The sequence below is a fragment of the Pogonomyrmex barbatus genome, unplaced genomic scaffold (genome assembly GCF_055798465.1).
Source record: "Pogonomyrmex barbatus isolate J1 unplaced genomic scaffold, ASM5579846v1 scaffold2, whole genome shotgun sequence".
NCBI classification, from domain to species: Eukaryota; Metazoa; Arthropoda; class Insecta; order Hymenoptera; family Formicidae; genus Pogonomyrmex; species Pogonomyrmex barbatus.
In genome coordinates, this window is record NW_028297116.1 from 11,435,325 (window position 1) to 11,456,866 (window position 21,542).

A 21,542-nucleotide genomic window follows, 5' to 3' on the forward strand; every position below is an offset into this window, starting at 1 on the left:
AAACAATGTGGTATTCATGTTGATCGTGAGATATTTCTCAATAATTAGGGATTGAAAAATTTAAATCTTTTAATAATTTCAATACGTATTCACATATGAATAATGGAAGATTGCTTAGCATTATGTTAAACGTAATAACTATGTAATACATGGAAAATAATTCTGTAATTTACATTGATTTTTTTTTTTTTCTTTACGATCTTATTTTCTTTCTTCATAATTCTGTCTTTTTCCATCTCACGCACGCTCTCGCGCATTTATTTCTCGTTTTCGGAGAAAAAAGCACAACTTTTTATCCGACTGCCTCGTTTGAAGGTTCAACATCGCACATTCTCTCTCTCTCCCTCTCTCTCTCTCTCTCTCCCTCTCTGTCTTTTCTTCTCCACTTGTTTCCTGCTTCCTCTTGGTCTCTCGGCGGCGTCTTCGTTTGTTGCTCGCGTGTCTTCGTCGCTCGCTCCTTAATCGAGGCGACAGTGCTCGACCGGGACATTAGCCGCTCACCGCCATGAAACTTCGTTCGACCGTATTAACTATGGCCGCGCGATTGTTCGCACCGCGTCGAGGCGGCCGCGCGATGATTTCACCGGAAACCCGCGACGCGGTGCGTAAACAGCGTGTCCGTGCTGTCGACCGATAGTCGACGCCGGACAATCTGCTGATGGGTATCGAGATGGTCGACGTGCGCACAAGAAAGCACAGCTCGGAGAAATTTTTAAAGAAGTAATAATCTTTCTCATGCGAATCTCTTTCTATTTCTGGATCAGTATTTTCCAAATGAAGACGACTATAAGCTTGATTAATTTTTTATTGTAATTGATTTCATAAAGTTTTAAATATCTATTGACAATTAGAATTTATTTTAAATTCAATTTTTGTATATAATGCAAATTGTAGGTAATAACAAAATTTAAATTATTATTTTCAATCGTATTTTGTAAAAAATTTTAAAATAAAATCAGATTGTGTGTAGAGAATTTGCAGACTTATATCGAAATTAATTATCATATGTTACTATATAATTGGGTATAACGCGTGACACACAACTTTTTATAGTTAATACATATATTAATTATAGTGAGATAATTTTAGATATATGAAGAAATCTTAACGTTTCAATTGTGCAGATGTACATATTCAGTTTATATTCAGTGTCAAATGTTAAAATTGACATCTAAAGTGAATTGTAAATTTCGAGAAGATTAATTAATATGTATTTAAAGAATGTGCTATTGAAAGCAGATCTAAAAGGAACAACTGATATAATCGTATATCTATTTTTATTCTACTCGACTTTACATATAGGCAACCGAAAATAGTCCGTGAATATTTTTCCAACATAAGATCATAAAATACATCTAATCGGCTGATTTCATTTCGCCTCTCTGAGAGAAGACATTGCGTATGTACAGATATACTTTTTTCCTTTTACCCCGCGGACTCTCGACGAGCATTAGACGCGATTACTGCTCGGTTATTATTATTCCGGCAGGTTAAAAGCGTCGGGTGTCGCTATGGCGTCATGACTGTCTTGGAAGTCGTTACCCGGGCTTTTCGCCGAGAAAAGTCGGTCGTAGATCGCACGTTTAAGCCCAGGCTCATGTCGACCGCACGACCGCCGTTACAGCATATTATAGAAACATAATATGATACGAGATGGGGATGCAGAAATGCTGTGGGGTTGTGAGGATGTGCTGGATATACAAGATCGAGCGTGGCGCAACTTCTGGTCTTCAACTTTTGCGAGTTTGACTTCTGATTATCTGTCACACGGCACTATGTACTTTTTAACTCACATTCCTAGTCGTTCTGCTCTCACGAACGCATTAATAATAATATTCACGTCGCCATGTCGTGCGTCTAGGCCAGCGGCAGCGACCGAGAACAAGAAGTTCAGCATTGTCTAAAAAGATGAAGAACACATCACCTCGCTAGGATCTTACTAATATTTTACTAATAATTTGTAGTCGTAACAGTGTTTCATAGGAAAATCAATTCACTTGATTAAATAAGAATTTCTTATAATTTTTTATTTTATATACATTTCAGATTAAAAAAAGTAATTTTCCAAATAAAGTATTTAATACGAAAAATAAATGATTCTATTTCGATATACAAATGAGAGTTGTGGAATTTTTCTTAAAGCATTTATTTGTGATAAAAATTTAATTTTTTTCGCGTAAAAACGATTTAGAACAATCGCATCTCAATGTATCTATGGAAAATCACTTTTAAAACATCTCATCTCACGTGTGCACGCAGGTCCACCATTTCGAGCGTGTATTAAAACGAGAATCCTCGCATTCGGCTGCCCGCTCATTGAACATCGCGACGCAGCGATGACTGTTCAATGGCTCGTGAAGAAGTGCTGCGCATCCGGTGAAATTCCAGTGGCATTCTGTATCACAATCTCGCGCGAGTGTATGCATCTCTTGGATTTTCCCATTCCTCTCCAACCCGACGCTTCTCGCCCTCGTTTTCGTCTATTCGTCCTGTTTTCAGTCGCTTAGCGCGGAGATTTGATTTGTCGCGCCGCGTTCGTGGTTTTGAGCTACGATAATGGCGCCTTCTTGGAGTTTACACCAAGGTCCGTCGTCCCTGCGAGTTAAGCGGCGAGCATCCGTCCGACGATACACAAGGATATGTTATGCTCGAGTTCATTTCGCGCCGCGATTCCTACCCAGGCGTTCAGGAAAGGAGGAGTCCTTTCTCTTCCTTAGTCACTCACTTACGGAGAGCAACTGCTTCAATTTAAGTCTATGCGCGCGATAAAATTGCGATGAGAGAAGACGGAGAAAAATTTTTCTAGTTGCTGGATTACGGACACCCCGTCTTGCAAGGCTCTTTATAATTAAAAAGAATATGTCTATTAAACCGATTTGTTTTTTTTACTCTATCAAGAATAATTCATCTATATTAGTTACGTTGTTAATTATCGATAAAACATTAATTATGTATTATATATTATTTTTACAACTCCTACTAATAAAAATTGAGTAAAAGATAAAAAAAAAGTAATAACAATATAGATATATAACGATAATAATCATCAGAAGAAGTACGTATACTCTCACACTCCTTATTCATCATTTCATGATATTCGTCGTCGTCATTCTTGCTATGATTGGCTGGCGATGTGTGTATTTGTTTTATTGTAGAATGCTTTACGCGTGCGGGTCACGAGTCCTTGCTAACGAGGATCGCGAAAGGGAGTAATGACACAGCCGGACGCGGTCGAGAGGCGTCGGTCTATGGGAGAATAAATTTGCTTACCGGTTTCACGAATCGCACCGCCGCTGTTGCTCGGTGGACGAATCATCTTCGTCAAGACGTCTTTCTCGAAACCGTCCCTTCCCGTCTCCCTCGCGCGAGGTTCTCACGAATCCGCTTCTAGACCGCCTCTGCGGATCCGGCAGTTAATTATTTTCGTGTTCACCTGCGGCCTGAGTCGCGACGCTCGCTCTCGTGTGTCCCGTCTTGCTCAATATATTACAATTTATGAGGTAAGTCTATTTGTTCACTTGTGGCAGGGACAACAGGCAACAGGCTGAAGATGAGGGAGGAACTTTAAGGAAAAAAAAAAAAAATCTTAATTTTCAATTTTTCTCTTTTTCGATTTATATAACACATTGACAGAATTACAAATATATAATCGTATTTTCGATATTCATCAATATCAATATAATTTAAACAAACATAATTTAAATATAAACATTTGCAATTTTTGCTGTCTTGATTCTTAACTACGACTTTAAGTTAGCTTAGCAGAAGAAGAGGGTTATATGTATCACAGATATTACCGCACGGGCGCCATGGCTGTAGCTGCCAAGTGTGTAATAAGATATCCGCGGATACTCGAAGTCCTCAATTGGCTAATTTACCGGCAGTTAGCGGCTATCCGACCGCTTAGGTCATCCCAACGTGGCGGGGCATTCGGCCTGAATAATTTATAACTGCCTGTTTACGAGAATTGAGAATAATGAATTTCAACGGCTCATACTCCGACGCATCATTGACGAGCTACATTCGGTCAACGGGTCGACTCGGATGTTCGTTATTAGGCGATATGATGACGCGATATGACATTCGCGAATAACATCCTTTTTCGAAGCGGTTTCGACTGACAGTAGTGTAATAGCTCGTAACGCACGGTTCTCATCGATCGTCGAGTGTCGAGGACAAAATGCCTATTGTGCGATGTCGATCCGAAGGAAATTTATGGGAAAGATAGATATTACAAGTATGCTTTCCTAGAAACGCACGCGATTCCCCTCGATCTCCCGTCGAATAACAGACACCTCCGAAGAATTCCTCATTCACATCGCGCTGCATATTTCCGAGAAACTTTATTTATTTTCATTATACTTTCTTTTATTTTTAGTATAAGAATTTTATTAAAATAATTTCATCAAGATATTGAATTGATTAATTAAAATACAACCTCTGAAAAGCGCTACTTATACTTTGCAATTTTTTAATATATCTTTTATGATAATCGCATGTTTATGAAAATTACCTGTTCCTCTATGGACATATCCTTACTCTACAAAGGAGCATTACTCGCGAGTTCCCCAAGCCCAATGTCGGTCCACATCTCGGTCTCCATTCGCGCTTGCTGATATGCGTCGAATACGCGATCACGCGCGCGTGGGTGTCCGGCATCGGTCCGCTTCCGGTAGGCGAGCGGAGCCTGGGTCGGCGAGGAGTGGAGGAGGCAGATGGTACGAGCGACGAGAGAGGAGAGAGACGGCGGGACCGGACAGCCCGACGTAAGTGAGCAGTCAGAGAGATGGCGCCTAATAGATTGGTTTGTAGGTGGACGCATTATCTCTCGCACGCGGACAGCACCGACACACTTGATGTGCGCTTGATCGCGCTTATGGCATCGCTTCATGTACGTGTATCACGGGCAATACGAGCGGCCGAGGCCGAGGGCGGAAATTAGTAATGTAGCAATGAGCACTGTGCTGACTAAAGCCCGACGAGTCGTAGCTTCGAATGGCACGGTGGGACGCTCGAGAGGTGGTGGTGGTCTGGGAGGGAGGAGACGAGTCGCACCATAACCATCTTGTTTGACGAGTGGAGCCACTAAAGAGAACGGCGGAAATTAAGAAACTCGGTGGTATATTTATAATTTTCATCCGTGTATAATTTTCATCCGTTTTAATTGTTTTAACTTTCGGTCGCTCGCTTTGCGACTATCACAACACACGTATAATCGTTAAACGGGTTTAATTATAAACTAAGTCTTCTTTCGGAATTGTTATGATCCACCGTATTCGGACGACGTTATGAAATGTCGTCTTTATGTTTAACGTTTCGGCGATAAGATTTCTAATGTAATCGTATACCGCTTTCTTAGTAATACGTTTTCGAATACTACACTTTGTTTTTTTGTAATTAAGGATAGATATTATTTAGCAATGAAATATTAGTTATATATTAAATTTACCAAGCGTAATACTAATTGGTTTTATGAAAATCAACTCGTGCGACGAAACCATCGTAAAATCAACGAGAGATACGCGCGCCTACGGAAACGGAAGTTCTTTTTCTTCTTTTCCAATATAAAAAGCGAAACGAGCGTAAAAAGTGGTACCGCGAATCTAATCGACAGCTTCATAAAATTAAACCCATAAAATCATAAAATCAACCACTTCGTCTCGGATAGCTCGCCAGGAAAATATTTACAGTCCTTTTTGGCCGCTCTCGTTCCTGCAATCCTTCGCCAAGTAGCAATGGGTTTGAGCGACAACAGAATTTTTTTAATATACGAAACTTTTTATTTTCCAGGAATACGAAGAAATGTGAAGACAGGCTTTATCTTTATAAAAATGATCAGACAGGAAAGATTATAAAAATTGCTCGATTGTTATGTGTTGTATAAAATATCTACATCGCAAAAACATATTATGCAAAATATTTAATAATTCAATTTTCTAATTTAAATAATATCGTAAACAGTATTATATAATACGTATCTATGATACGATAACATTTTATGAGTAACTATTTAAAGTCGTTGATGTCATACAAATGTTAAGTAAACAGGTTTATATGGCCATTAACGTCTGGCTAATCACGGAGGATAATCTTCTTTCCTTTTCATTGGCATTCATAACTTTTTTTTAAAGACAAAATTGGCTTCGTTTCGATTTTCAATTCGATCGCTGTAGTAGCTTTTCAGCAGAATATACGTGGTTCTTTGTCATCATTTCGAAATCTCAAGATTCGAGATACGCGGTCGGTGGTCAGCGCCGTCGGTTATCTAGGCGCTTTTACTACCAGCGCCAATACTCACTTTAGTGGCGGATCGATTCGAAGATATGCAAGCAATAAGCGTTTAATTGCACGGGATTCCTCATCGCAGCAGTCTCTTTAGAGCCGCCAGCAGTCCTGCGGACTATAAAAGGCATCGGACCTATAAAATGCATCCTTGGCTGGACGGTCGTTTCTGCACCATTGTATGCATGCGTATGCGCTCCTCTTTTAAGCTTCTGTCTTTGTTTCTCCATCAGTTTTCTTCTCCCGTTTTCTTTTAATCGTTCTTTATCCATCTTCTTTGCTCTGCCCTATGATATCCATCTTTGCTTTCTATTTGATTGGTTACACATACGGATCTCGTAAGAACAAAGATATGATTTCGCCATTTATATGATTCAACTTACTAATTTTATCTATTTTATCTATTTTTTTCTATCATGCGCATTGTTTGATCGAATAAAAATTTTTACATACGTGTTATAGATTTACTTTCCGATGCAATTAATTATTATTAATTATTTGCAAACAAGCTTTATATATCAGAATATATAAAGCTTGTTTGCAAATATATATATATATATATATATATATATATATATATATATATACTATATTTATATTTTGTGGTAAGAACATGTTTTATAAATTAAATAAATATTAAAACGCAATAATCAAGCAGGAATTTCAAAATTCATATTTTCATTTGAATTTCTGACAAATAGTTGAATAAAATGTCAATTCTCAGAGAGAAGGTCCATCTTTCGAATTAAAGCAAGCGGTGACATGGTCGAGTTTACTTTGTTTATAGATCTTTTTGCATGAAACAAAAGTAAGCATAATTAAGAGAAAATGTTGGGAGAAGCTGTTTGTACGTTTGTAGATACGCAGATTAAATTGTTAAACATTTATATAAATTAATTTAGATCTCTCAAGAATGATACTGCTAGTTTCCCGTTGTTATTACATATACATGAAAGATGAAAGATTAGTATTTGTACAAAGTAGAAATGTTTTATTAATAAAAAATTCTGTATTCGTAAACGTGATTTTATAAATCTTTTTAATAAAATTCAACGATTTCAACTAAATATAAATAATAAGTAAATGTTTTATTGAAGAAAAAGTAGTGAAATAGCTTTATTGATATTATACGCGTATGTCAGAGAGTGCAATACGTGGATATCGCAATGACCAGCCGTTTAGCATAAAATGATATATTAGAGTGATTATCAATAAAAACGATTTCCTTCGTCTGCATCCTTCAGCATCCTTGTTAAATGGCAGGACATTTAAAACCAGTTATCCAATTAACCGCAACTAATTAAGTAATTCGATACATTGATTCCATTTCGTTTTCATGCGCGGTATTTCAGCAAGACCGCGTAACGCCTCGACGTTCCTCTCATAGTCACAGATATATATTTCGACGTATTTATTGCCCCTAGGAAAACTTAATAATTATGTGCGGAGCGCGCGGGGATCTACTCGGGCGTGGCGCGATAACGAATACCGATTGTAATTACTTCGTCGGCCATACACCGGGAGAAAGATACATATTTGCTTAATTGGCTAGCACACCAGTGCGCCGGAAAGAAGTGGAACAGTAAGATATCCCATTAATTAAGACTCTCCAGATGGCTGAAATTACTTCGTCTTCGGCTTCGCTCCATTCGCGTTGAACATCCTCTTCGATTTGATGTTTTCGAAGGAACTTATATCTCACAAAACTTGTCATCCCAGTAAAGATGCAACGCCGGAAATCATTTAATTTATTATTTCAATGTTCGGAGAGTAATGCAAGCACGATTTGGTTATTTTTATCGTCAAAAGTATTATTAGAAATTAATTTGCAATATCGATATAACTTGAAATAAGAACTGCGTTAACAATCATTTTTCTATCTCTAATCATTTGAGATTTATGGAAATTTGAGAATTTTATATGTTCGCGTAACGTTAAATGAAGTGTGCGACATTGTTTAAGAGCAATTATTTGAATCATAGATTTTATATTTCCACGTTGCTCTGATTCGTCGAGCAGACTGGTTACATAACGATGTAACAACGAAAGCATCGTCGTGATGGGGCCACAATTTCCCCAGTGCGCTTCAAGAAAATCAGATAAACCTTCGACGATTTTAGTAACCATTACTCCGCAGCTCGGAGAGCAACATCTCGCTAATGCACAATTGTGCAAGCGCGCCGGCTGCTCGGCGACGACGCGGGAGCGGGAGTACAGGGGAGGTAAGAGGAGTCATAAGAGGAGAAGGATATAAAATTAATAGTGATCTAGATTTCTAGATTGCGGAGAATGCGAGCAATTGCGATTCGTGGGAGTGTGGGCCTCGCGAAGGGAGAGGCGATATATGAAATTTAATACGTTCGACACGGAGACGCGCGCGAGCAGACGAGAATGAGGAAACGTGACGGGGGAGAAAGAGGGGGAGGATATTGCAGAAGAGAGACGTGCGAGGGCGAGGAGAAAAGAGGCGAGGGCGAGAGGGAGTGAGAGCAGCAGAGACACATAACGAATGCCATTCCTGACCCGCATGGTTCCGCGCACATCGCATTATTGTTTGGCTTCAATTAAACTTCCATTTTATGTAATGCCTCAACCGTCATTTACGTATCGCGATTCTCATAAGCCGCGAACGCATAACTTCCTCGTGCGAAGAAATTGTACAGCGGTGCCGTGCGCTTCGCTCGTGTGAACTGTCGCGGGATCTGTCATTGGTTTCTAAGTATTGAATTGCTCGTAGCAATTTAAATACGATACTGTACATATATATTGTTATTCTGTAATTGTAATTCTGTATTATATGTGAACCTTCTGGAATTATTTCTTAATAAAATATTTTCTTTTTCATTAATCGCATAGTCTCTATAAATAATTCAAAATAATTGCCCTCGGGTCAATTTATAGTTTACCTATACATTATACCAAATTCAAAGGAAAATGAAATTGAATTTTCAAAATAGAATTTCTTTGCATCACTGCTTACTGAGCGCCAATGTTAATTTAAATTAATATAAATATAGCAAAAATATATGAAAGATTTTTCATTGATAATATCTCTCCATTAAACATTCGTTTTGAGTGCCGCCGAGTCGTTCCATAAACCTCATTAAAAATTAAAAGTAATTACGAGGCCGAAAGCACCACACCTGTCACACCGGTTTTGAATTCCGCTGTAAAACGCCGAGATTTTGAATCGTCAGTGCAAATCTGCTGAATAAGTGCCGTTACTTTTAACTAGCTCGAGAGAGGGAGAGAACATCGGGCTTCTCGTAGTTCTCTAATCTTGCCAATTATCATCGCGTAGGTACATCGTCGGCGGCGAACTTTTACGAGCGGTTTGGAAGTGAGAAGAAGAAGAAGCCGTTCAGGTAAATGCACGTCGACAAACGTTGTCAACGTGTTGCCAGCGATGACCCGCGAACGACTTCCCACGGCTCCGCATTACCGGGAGAAAAGGATCAGTCCTCGTCATTAATTTTATTAGAATGACCTGCGCTCGACATACCAAAGTAGCCAAAATTTGCTGACCATTGTTGTTTCGATGGATGTTAGATCGTGAGATTTTTTTTGTTTTAATAAGAGTTAAAGGTGATAAAAATTATCGTTGATCGAATTGACTGTTGCCAATTAATATTAAAAACTTTAGAGATAAAAATCACTTAATAAGTTATTACGAAAGTTCTCCTCGTTTCCTTGTCAATATAATATTGTATCGCGCTATTTTGTTAAAGGCAGGTAATGCAAAACATATGATATTCTAATAATATCGGATATTTCTTCTGACAAACAATTTTGAATTTCAGAAGCTCTTGACAATCGGCATGGCGAGTAGATCGATCACAAACGGAGGTCGTTCCTCGTGACAGGCCAACTGGCGCTGATGAATTTACATGTACGGCGTAAACTGAGTGAGTTGTTTCTGCAGCGCGTTCAAGGAAGCAGCGAAAGAGAGACAGATGCGAGAACAGAGAGGGAAATGAACAAAGAGAGAAAGAGAAACAGAGAGAAAGAGAGAGGCTAGCGTATTAACGAGCTTAAACGAACGGAAACTAAGTGTCTCGGCTCGGAGTAAAATTAATTAATCGCAATCATCCAAAGTGCTATGATGATCGCACTTGCTGGCGTCTCGCCTAAATTCTTTGTTTTCCCGTATATTCGACGTAACACACAGTCCATACTCACCCTTCTGTTATTTTCGTATGATATAAATCGCGAGATATTTATTAGTCAATAATGACATTATTTATTTATTGATCTTCAAATTTCAAGAGAATTTTAAATCTTATTTAACTTATTTAAAACAACCCATACTGCTCATGGAATGTCAATATGAGAAAAACATTAAGTATCTAAAATATTCCATTTTATGGTCGAAATAGAGAGGAATCTCTGTGCCATTATTCGGATTTTTGTCGTATAAATACGTTTAAATCTCGAATTATTAATGGTGGGATGTCCTGTAAAATCGAAGCGTGCTCTGATCGGAAACAGGTTTTGCCCATGTAAATATTAATGAGATATCTAGTTAACTTTGTGTTTCGAATAAATCATCATGGAATGTAACGACCATTTCGCTGGTCGTTTATAAAATTTTGATTGAATATTCTTCCGATGCTTCTTATATTATTTTATTTTATTTATTTTCGTAGGATATTAATTTTTTTAATATCGTTGTTTCTTAACCTGTGTTAAATTTTCATTAATATTAACAGATTAGAAAATAATATCAAAGTTTTTTTACTTGCAATAATAACAAATCTATTTTAATTACTTTTTAAATGTTAATCTATTTATATAAAATCTAGATATCGATTCGGGACACGATTTTTAAGCGTTTGAATTATTTCTGCGAGCACATTATTTACTGGTATAAATACATTTAGTAGATGTATTTTCTTGAATGCGCTTGATGTAGTTTCACACTGATACAACGGCGTCGGCCTTCAGGATCACAGAGACACGAAGGAAAACACCGGCACGCTGCCACGGTTAAATCCGCGCCTGAGGAAAGAATGCGCGATGGCCGCCACATCGCATCCCCGAGACCTCTCGCGTGTCTTTGTCTCTCGGGGGCCAGTTGGCGACCTGTAGGCATTGCCGGTGCACGCACCAGGTGCCTGTAATCGTTCACAAATTAACGTCGCTGGGGCAGCTTCTTCTCCTCGCGCGTGAATTTACCGCTGTTGCCGTATAAGGGCAATATTACGAACCCGTGCCCTTACCTCGTGCCGCGAACATATTTCAATCATTTCGTCGGCTGGTCTTTAGAAACACAGGCGGCTGCGACCATCTTCGGAGATTCCCTTTGCCGAGAAATAAAGATATAGCGATAAGAAATTATCGAATGATATTTAAATTTCGCAATGCGATGGACACAATAGATAATAAAATGAAATATCTTCGTTTTATTCAGCTCGAACAGGACTTTAATCTTGGATTCAATTATCGAAATACTTAATATGGAATACATGATTATAAAGTTGCAACACATCCTTCTGTTATTAAAAAAAAAGGTATTATATATTAATGGTCATTGCATGCAACTTCAAAAATATGTGATAATTATCATGGCGACATGTGAGATCGGATTGGATATACTTTCTCCACGCGCGAAGTGTGTTACACGTGTATTTGGGAAGAATCGCCGAGCGAAACAGTAGTCGCTCGTTTCCTTTATTTCAGCAGTCACTTTCCTTCTCATTGCCGTTTCATCGGAAGTAAGGGCTACCGTGATAGTTACCACGGCAGGAGGCATCCGAGTGCCTCTCACCGAGAAATCTCGCAATCCGTTCATCGCATCACGAGAGCGCGCCTCGTTGACGAACGGTTGTCACCGAGGCGAATGCCGTCGCAGCCATTACCTGTCCTCGCGAGCGTTCTCACACTCTCAGCCGGATCCGTACGGATCCTTTCGGATAAGATCTACACGAAAAAAAGGACAGAAAAAAAAAGAGAGCCGACGTCGTTGCTCAACGAGTTAACGCGCGCAGATATATATACGCAATGTATATGCGAGGTAACATAACCGAGTAGCGGTTGCGTTCGCCAGAATGTACATACGCTTCCAGAACTCTTCCCCGGTGCCTCTCTTTCAACGATGCTCCTAATTTATGAATATTATCCGCTCCTGCGAGTCGCTTTCGGAGTCGAGGCACGTGTAATAAAACGCGTCGGACGCGTGTGCGTCATCGTGGATGTACGTTTGCACGTACGTTTGCTGGTATCGCTGATGTACGAAGGAGAGAGGGGAGAAGAAGAGAAGGAAGAGGAAGAGGGTTGGACTCTTGGAAGTCGTTCTTATTCGGCCTTAGATCGTAATCGTCCGAATTTCCGAAAGTTGAGCCTAGAGCCGCGGTCGTTTTATACGACGATATTAATTGCCGAGTTCACGACGCCTGTAAATTATTATTTCGAATAAATTGTATAAAGATGAGGCGATTGAATATGACAGTTTCCACCGCGAGAGATGCAAAAGCCTTCCAGATTGGACCAATGAACGTCATATGTCAAAATCAGTAAGAAGATTACGCATTAATTTTTCAATTTATATACCTCATTTACAAATTATATTTTTTTTTATTCCTTCAAATATTCTATTAGTTTTCTTATAAACTTAATAAAACTATGGATAAGTATGGCTTTCGAGATTGAAGGGCGAAAAAGTCTTGGCACTACGATAAGCAACATATAATTTACAGGACGTTATACTCGCAGCATCGGTGGTGTACCGGCATATTTGAACTCGCTATAAAGTTTCTGTCAAATTTATCGCAAAACTCATTGCAAAGTCTGAAGCATGTTAACTTCAAGATTGGTTTCACCCTCTCGTCCGAGTACATCGTTTCGTAAAAGTATGCCATAAGCTAGAAGACTGTGGAAAATTAAGTAATTATCACGGGATAATTACGTTCACGGGCACAATATGAACTTCGGTTATAAATTACGGATTGCGGAACATTCGCCAACTTAAATAAATTCCGTGTAATCTCACGATACAATTTATTATACTATTATATTTTAAATTTTACGCAATCAATATCTGGCATAGGATATACAGTCCTCTCATAATTTTATTATTCTGGTTCACATAAAAGATATTTTATATATATATATATATATATATATATATAGATAATATTACACTTCTTCCGAATAGAGGGAACCTTATGAAGATACAAGTCCAACGTCGCCGTCTGTCTTTTTTCAAAAAATATGCTTAATCCAAGATGCAAATGGCTCATATCCCCTTCGTGCTTTTATTACTGGCATTATTTGCACGCCGCGATATAAATAATCGCGCGTATCCTCGCTGGGCGCTGTTTTACACGCTTAACTAATTACCTCGGCGAGACTATACATCTCCGATTATCTGTCCTCCGGAAGCCTCCAGGAGAACAAAGGCTAGTTACACCGCCTACCTTTACATTAAACTGCATCTGATCCACGCGAAATACTGATTACACCGAGGGGTCGACACCGCCGGGTCGATTCTCCGTATAGTGGAGAGGATACTGCACGTAAACGCGAGACGCCGCCGCGCGCGCGCGAGACTCGTAAATTTTCCTCCTCGCGTCTCTTTCCCGTTCTCTCCTCGCTCTTTCTCGCCGGCCGGTAGGGTGGGCCCTTCGGTTGATTTAGCATTCAGCACTTAAATCAATTCGAACAAGTTCGGTACTTAAGAGCTCCCGAGTTTGTACAGAGAGAACGTTGCTCGCTCGCTCGCGTTACCGCCTCTCGAAGTCAACGGAGAGGGTGGACTTGAGGGGGGGGGGGAAGGGGAGAGAGGGCTGAAACGCGTGGGCGCAGATGGGCTCGCGGAATCTCGAGGCGTTCATTACAATTATCATAGCAACCCCACAACCGTAACACCATCGCAAACATTAAGATGGTGAACGATGCCTGCGGAACTCCTCTTTCCTACCCGACTGCCGGGATAAACATCGATTTCCTGCCTTTGCAGATATCCGGACTAATCCCACCGGACGAATTTGCTTATTTTCGCCTTTAGATCTATCATTTAAATCTCGACAAGTTTATAAAGATTGAATCAAGAGAAGTGATCTGATTTTCTTTAATTATATGCGAAAAATATTCATATGATAATCTCTGGTGTGAACTTATCGATTTCTATATAAGAAAAATTATTATTATTTTTACATTTTTTTCTCTTTAATTTCGTTTATGCCATTTCGTAATCTGAGTATCTTCGATAAATTATAAGTGGAAATAACATAAGTTTGTAGACTTAGAAGCAAGGCGGGGTAGAGAGTGGAGCCTTTTAGCGACTGGCGCGAGCAACCCTTTTCTTGTAATTCGACGAAATAAACGCCGAACGTTAGGCCAAAAGCAATAAAATAAATCAAGCAGCCCGCTCGGGAAGGAAAACATTACCGCTTGAAGCGTCGTAGTAGCAAACGAGGGTCTTTCGGCTATCTAAAGGCCCTTCGAGGCCACGCCGCGTTTTACTGTCTCAACGTTGTCCACATATGATCACGTTTATCTTTCAGCCAGAATAGAGCCGAAGGAATAACGTCAACCTACGAAAGAGCAATATGATGAGTTAACTGCTACTTTAACGCGCACTCAATTCACTTAATTTTCAAGAAATATTTCAAACGCGACTACATCATATCACGTTATGTATCTGACACGTACAAATGTCACGTTTCTTTAAAATTCAGAATATTGCTTAGCACAGGGACACTTTATCTACGCCTTCAGTTGAATATAACATGTAATTTCTTTGTTAAATGTCACATTATACATTTGTAACGAAATTGAAGACTGATAAAATCTTTTTAAGATATAACGCTTCTGTGTCACAGGATATGTTGGTGTAATTAAAAATATACTGGATATACTTTTAAATTCACGTAACTAAACACAATTTTATCGTGTGGATTAAATTTTAATTGAAAAACTGTCGGCTATTTTTATATTACATTAAGAGTGAATACCGAGAGAAGTTGTAAGATTAAGACATTGTACATAAATCCTACATTACCTCCGCGTTGGTTCAACGACTACTTTATAGTAAGTCTCATGATGAATGATCTTGTACAGCACTATATAACAGTGCCGCAGTTAACGTGTCACAGAGCAAGCGGTCAGGCAATTATTAGCGATCGTAAAATATTGATTGATTCCATCGCCTAATTTTAACGGCTACCATCAATTACATCCTCCACCGGATGCTGACCATCGCGCCGGAAGCTATAGCCTTGATGATACCTTTGATTTTCTTTCACTTCATAATCTTGATTTTTTTAAGTTAATGATTATGATAAAGTCATATCCTAATTCTATATGTAATATATATGATTATACTAAGAAATATCGATTTAAAATTGTCACATTGTCACATTTATAAAAATGACTTGTGTGTAATGACATGTAATAAGCAATCAAGTCAAAGATTTTCTGAAAACGTATTAAAATAAAAATTTAATTTGAAATTCATGATAGAAATTCAGACATTGTTCCGAGCAATTTAATTGGAAATTTGCTGAAGGTATTTTACATTGACATTGCGCGCCAAATCAGATGCACCACATTGAAAGCATTTTTGCTTCATCTTTAGATCAACCCATTACCCTTTCGAAGAGCGTCTGTCCCTCTTTCAGACGTGCATTCAGATCGCGATAAGGATCAATGTTAACGGGAGGAAGAATCGGAAGAGCGGGCTACTTTCTTCGCGAACGAAGTGCCAGGCACGAGGGAGAGATCGTGAATCGGGGTATCTTCGTTAGGATTTAAGGACCAGAAAGACGACGCCGGTAGGGGTTGGCTGGAAGAGTTCGAAAGATACGACATCGGCATCGTCGACGGAGGGTCGAGCTTCAAGGGGATAAATACGGCCGTCGACGAAGAGAAACACAAACAGTAATTACGAATATCTCGGCGCGGAATCGAAAAGACATCGCGAATCTTTAACTGCTTTCAGCTATCCGACTTCTCGATGGAAAAGGGAGCGATTCCTCTCTTTCTCTGTCTCTTTTTCCCTTTTGCTCTTCGTCCGATCCTCGCAACATTCGTTTCTCTCTACAGCCTTATTGGCCCCACTGGGTTTTCCGTCTGCTAGGTATCAGAAGTAACTCCGAACCCCTTTCGGTCGTACTTTCGGATTAACCCTCTCCCTTTTCCTCACCTCATTTCGTGTCGAAAACTTATTAGTAATTACGGCGGATATCTGCTCGCAGGATTCAGAAGATGGGGCTCTTCTTCACGGCTCCTGCGCACAATTTCTCCCTCTTTATTTTTCTTCCATCGAAATCTCGCCGACACTTTGGCCGAGACTTTCGTCGCATTCATTTCTCTCATTCTTGTCTTTCTCAGATTCTTTCTTTTCCATATTGCAACAATTTTTGTGTGCAAAATATTTTCAAGAAGAGTTATACCCATCAAAAATTTATTGTCACGAATGGTTACGATATAATCTTAAACCACATAATTTGAATAAAAGTTGTATAAAAAAAAATCATATTTTTATATTTTAATTGCAAGATATTTTTATTTTATTGAGATATCACATCACGTTTTGTTTATTTAGTATTTTGTACCTCAGAAGTTAATCACACGATTTCACAACTGATCGCTAAATATCCCAATTGATCATTGAAGCTTTTGCTGATGATAATCGTCAACGTCCCTTTAATTTTGCAGCGACCTATTTCTTGAAGACCCTTTTTTTCTCAAGTATACCCTTCTTTCTGTCAGCTTTGTTTTCTCTTTTTCTTCTTTTGCCACAGAAAGGATTTAAAGCATCACCCTTCCTAGCTTCGTTTTAAACGGCTTAACGATGTCGGTTTAACGAAAGACAATTTTTAATCGAAAGCGATATTTTACATATCCAATTTTAAAACAACTTCATGTTACTTATAATAATTTAAAATTCTTATTATGTCAAAATGTAAACAATTATTAAGTTATTTTAGATTTAGAGTTTAAGATTAGATAAATCAGTTCAGATTATCTCAAATTAGCTGAATTACTATTCAAAATTTGAGAGAATCAAGGTAACATGTACCTTGAGCAACTTCATTGAAACCGTATCCTTGCAATCGGAGCATCTTCGATCGAAATTGGGGTTTCTCCGACTTGTGGTGACTCGTCTAGTCACCAGAAGAGATCAAAGTGGGAGAAAGGGGGGAGTTAACTCGCCATAAATTCGCGAATGGACCGCCCAGCCATCAAAGCGATCACCCGAGGCTTCCTTACCCTGAGTCCTTGCATACCGGCACCGATATTAAATGACAAAGGCCAAAGGCATACCTCTCGCTAGCAGCAAGGGTTGGAGGGGTAGCAAATTCTCGCGTACGCTCGGCAACCCCCAAGCATCCACCGCCTGGGAAACCAGGAGGTTCTATCCTCTCGTACCTTGAATCGTCCCCTTACGACGAGAACTCACCTATATCGGTATTTCGCGGGAAGGATGTTTTAAATACAAGCCCTACGTACTTAGAGTACCGAAAGCACTTCTCTTCATCACTGTTCGCCCGTTGGCCACGGATCCCTTCTTGAAGGGTAAAGATTTGAAGATATGCTGATAACTTTGATGTTGAAGCGCAATAATAATGGCACGTCTTAAAAATTTCACGTAATTATTTGTGTCTTTTTTATATTTGACATATTGGTGAAAATATATCTTTCTCATCTGGCATGTCTTTTTGAAAAATTTCCCTCTCTTGGAATATGGATGTTTCATCCTAAAAAGCATTGACAGCATCAAATGTCTTCTAACTTCCTGAAAATAATGGCGTTTGCGACGAGCGCGAGGGTCGCTGATGTAACTCGATACCAACACGGATACAGATATCGACTTTTGACTATTTGATGAGAAAGGCAAGAATATTGAATACCCCAGTGTCGAGGGTATCCTCTCAATATGGTAATTCTTCGGGTATGTTTGAATATTGCTGCGCCCATAAAGGCTTGTCAATCGACCGCGCATTTCCTGCACTCGATTGCTTTTGAAAAGGAAGAAACGTAGGAGATTGTGCGAGAATGAGAAATGCTCCATTTCCTGTGGTGGTAATATAGCGAAAATTCAGTGAATATTTTGATACCTTTCCGGTATGGCGGAATTTATCGATCGTACATCTGTAGTCGAGGAATATTTGAGAGAGAAATAGAATAAATTATATATAACGCAAAAAAGTTGAATCAATAAATATGAAGAGGAACAAAAAATATAATATCTTCTAACTCTTCTAATTTTTCTAATTCTTTTTTTTTTTAATGTAGAATTGAAAATAATTTTAATGTATTCTTTTATCGTTGTTTATTTTCTTTCAATAATATTTTTTATATTAAAATATATTTATATTAAAAATTTATATTATAACGTTGACTTCTTTGAGCCTTGTTAGATATGGAAATTACATCATATAATTAATAGTATTATTTCCCTATGAGACAAATTGCAATATCTGAATACATCGTGTACATTATTCACGATTGATGCGATCAGATTTAAGGAGAATAACGCTATTGTGCGTCGAGTAGGCTGTTGTTTGCGTAGGCTCGCACAAGTGTAAAGCCATAAAGAAATTAACGGACTTATCAGTTTTGGGAAAAGCACCTGGCGGAACCCGTCGCCCGAGGAGAGTGCTGATTACAGGTGGCCACAATAGAAACATTGTCTCCACCTGGTGCGCCAGCCAGCACTCGGCCGATCCTTATGCGCCTTATCCTTCGACGGTGCAAACGAAACTCTACAAACGGTGCAGCCGCGGCAGTACCGCAATAAAGTCAGAAAATAACAGGGAGCAGGGTGAGAATCGTCGAAAGAAGGCGCGAGTTTTACGAGCCGAGCATGCATTATACGTGCGGGCACCTCTCCCTCTTTCTTTCTCTTTGAGAAGCAAACAAAATTTTACGATACGCTCCGTGTCACTGCGCAAGCCCGTAAATCGGCATTTATTTAGGCGCTCATTGTTACATCAACATTCTATACTGTCGGGAGTGGTGATAAGGATATGTGGCGGTAGATACTGGTGTCGCCTCTAATCGAGTTCAGTCAGGTTTGAGTTTGAGTATTTTCCGTGGAACCACTTCCGGCCCGAATTGTACACAATGCGCACACCTCAGGCTTATCCGACTGAGTCATTATAAAGTCACTTAAAAGTACCTTCCTTATTTATGTTTCGAATCATTCTCATTCTATACATATAAAAATCTTGAATAATATTCTCGTTTAAACATCTTAAATTATTTGAAAAAGGTATTAATCGGATTAATCGGTGTCATTAAAATGATTATTAATTTATATCTATTTTAAACTGTTACTTTTTTAATTCGAAAGTAACATATGGATGATGACAAAAATAATTGGTTTGAAACTTATATAAATTAATGATATATAAATTAAAAAATAAAATTATTATTAAGCGCTAAAAATACCTATATTTCTATTTCTATGTTTGAACATATTTTCTATATATATTTATTTAATTTAGGATTTAAATAGAAAAATTATTTATCTTTTACAGAAGCAAATTGCTTACGCAAAGGAACACGTTCACGAGTTTTCGTACAATCAATTAATGCCTATAACAAATCTGCGTATGTGTACCTTACTGAATCGTTGCCGAGATTTTATTCAGCGCCCTTCCGCACACATTCACTTTTTCTTTGCCTTTTTTTAAAACACGGCAGGCGACAATCGAATTATCCTGCGCTTCGGTGTAAAGGGAGATGTACAATAAAAACTACCTACATGTGTATATACACGGGCACGTGCGATGGAAAGTGGAGAATCGTTCGGTACGAGAGAGGAACGCTCTGTCCCATCCCCTCATGAGCTATTGATTCCCAATTTCACCGATAATGGCCGGGGCGCATCCTTTTTTTTTTATGCCGATACACTTGTTGAACGCCGAACGCGCGTTGGGGGAAAGAGAGGATGGATTTTGCACGCCCGCCGGGACCTAACGCGCTTTTTTTTCTTCTTTCCTCCCATTTTTTCCTTTCTTTTTTTCGCTACCATTTCTCCTCTTTCGCTCTCCACATTGCGGGGAGAATATGGTTCTCGTCCCACATTCGCATAGAAAACCGTCGACAACTGCGGAGGGGCTGATTTTATGGCGTGTTTGGGGCAAAGCGGACATAAACGTGGCGAGTACGCGAATTGAGCCTCGCGACAGGGGTGAGCTGCAACCTGTAAAGAATATCCTCGATCTCTTTTCGTATGGTCTCAATTGATAGTGCAGTCGTGCCGCCTTTGTAAGTCAAAAGCAATTTCCTCGAAAGAAAACGCAATTCTTTATCTATCATCAATCACAAACTCGAGCGAAAGAGACAAAGAAATACAATTAGATAATGTCGAATAAAATTGCGAACTGTCAACGCGATGGTATATTCTTATGGTTGTTTCAGCATATCAGAAATTTCCATGTGCTCTCAACTTAGGAAATATTGCACGATCGTATTGAATTTGCGATCAAAACGACGTGCATATCGTACCTCCTTCCCTCAACTTAAAGACGCACGCGACGTATATACGTAATCCGACTATGACAACGTAAATATCACGGATGCATGGCCGGGTAAAACGCGCGGGTGTACGTCTCCTCGGTTATTACTTTCCTTCGAGTTTCCCACAGAAGTCACGATCTGTGGTCGCGGATCATAGCCTGGTCCGCGATACAAATACAACCGCGCGCGTACAATGAGGTGTACGCGCACATAAATTAATGGTGGGAAACGCTCGACGTACGCGCACGCATACGTGCACGCATCACGTCGCGTGTCCCCATGTGACCATGGAGCCCACGTCGGCATAGACCTGTTTATGCTACCGTGCGGTGGCATGCAGTGCGCGCATCGTTCTTTCGTCCCATAACCGTATGCGGTTTGGCTATGGTCGTTACGGTTCAAGCGTTCTCCAATAACGCGTACGCTCTACGCGCGGTATGTCCGCAAGAATGTGTGCGTTACAACCGCTCTGTGATCATTGGTCAATGTTAATGAAGGGCTCCGTGGATGTTAATGAAGGGAAATTTTGTCTCGCGAGCAAACTAAAATTCTTTGGTCATCAAGTGCGCGATTATCTTTATTATTTTCTACAGACTTGTAGTAGCAATTTGATCGATTTGTTTACTCGTGATGAGATAAAATTGTTTAAGTTACATATTTTTTTATAAAAAAAAGGATTATTAATAGAGCATTAATCTAATTAGAACTCAATAGATCTTGAAAGAATTAATTTTATTTAAATAAATTGATTTTCTATCATTACTTCATAGGATTCTTATCAAATAAAA

The 21,542-nt window shown here is 39.1% G+C and overlaps 1 protein-coding gene across 1 annotated transcript in view; it reads right to left on the bottom strand.

Moving 5' to 3' along the window:
• The window catches only part of LOC105422581 (uncharacterized), a 532,825-nt gene that overhangs the window by 48,017 nt on the left and 463,266 nt on the right, over positions 1 to 21,542 (bottom strand). The gene's annotated exons all lie outside the window — the stretch shown is intronic.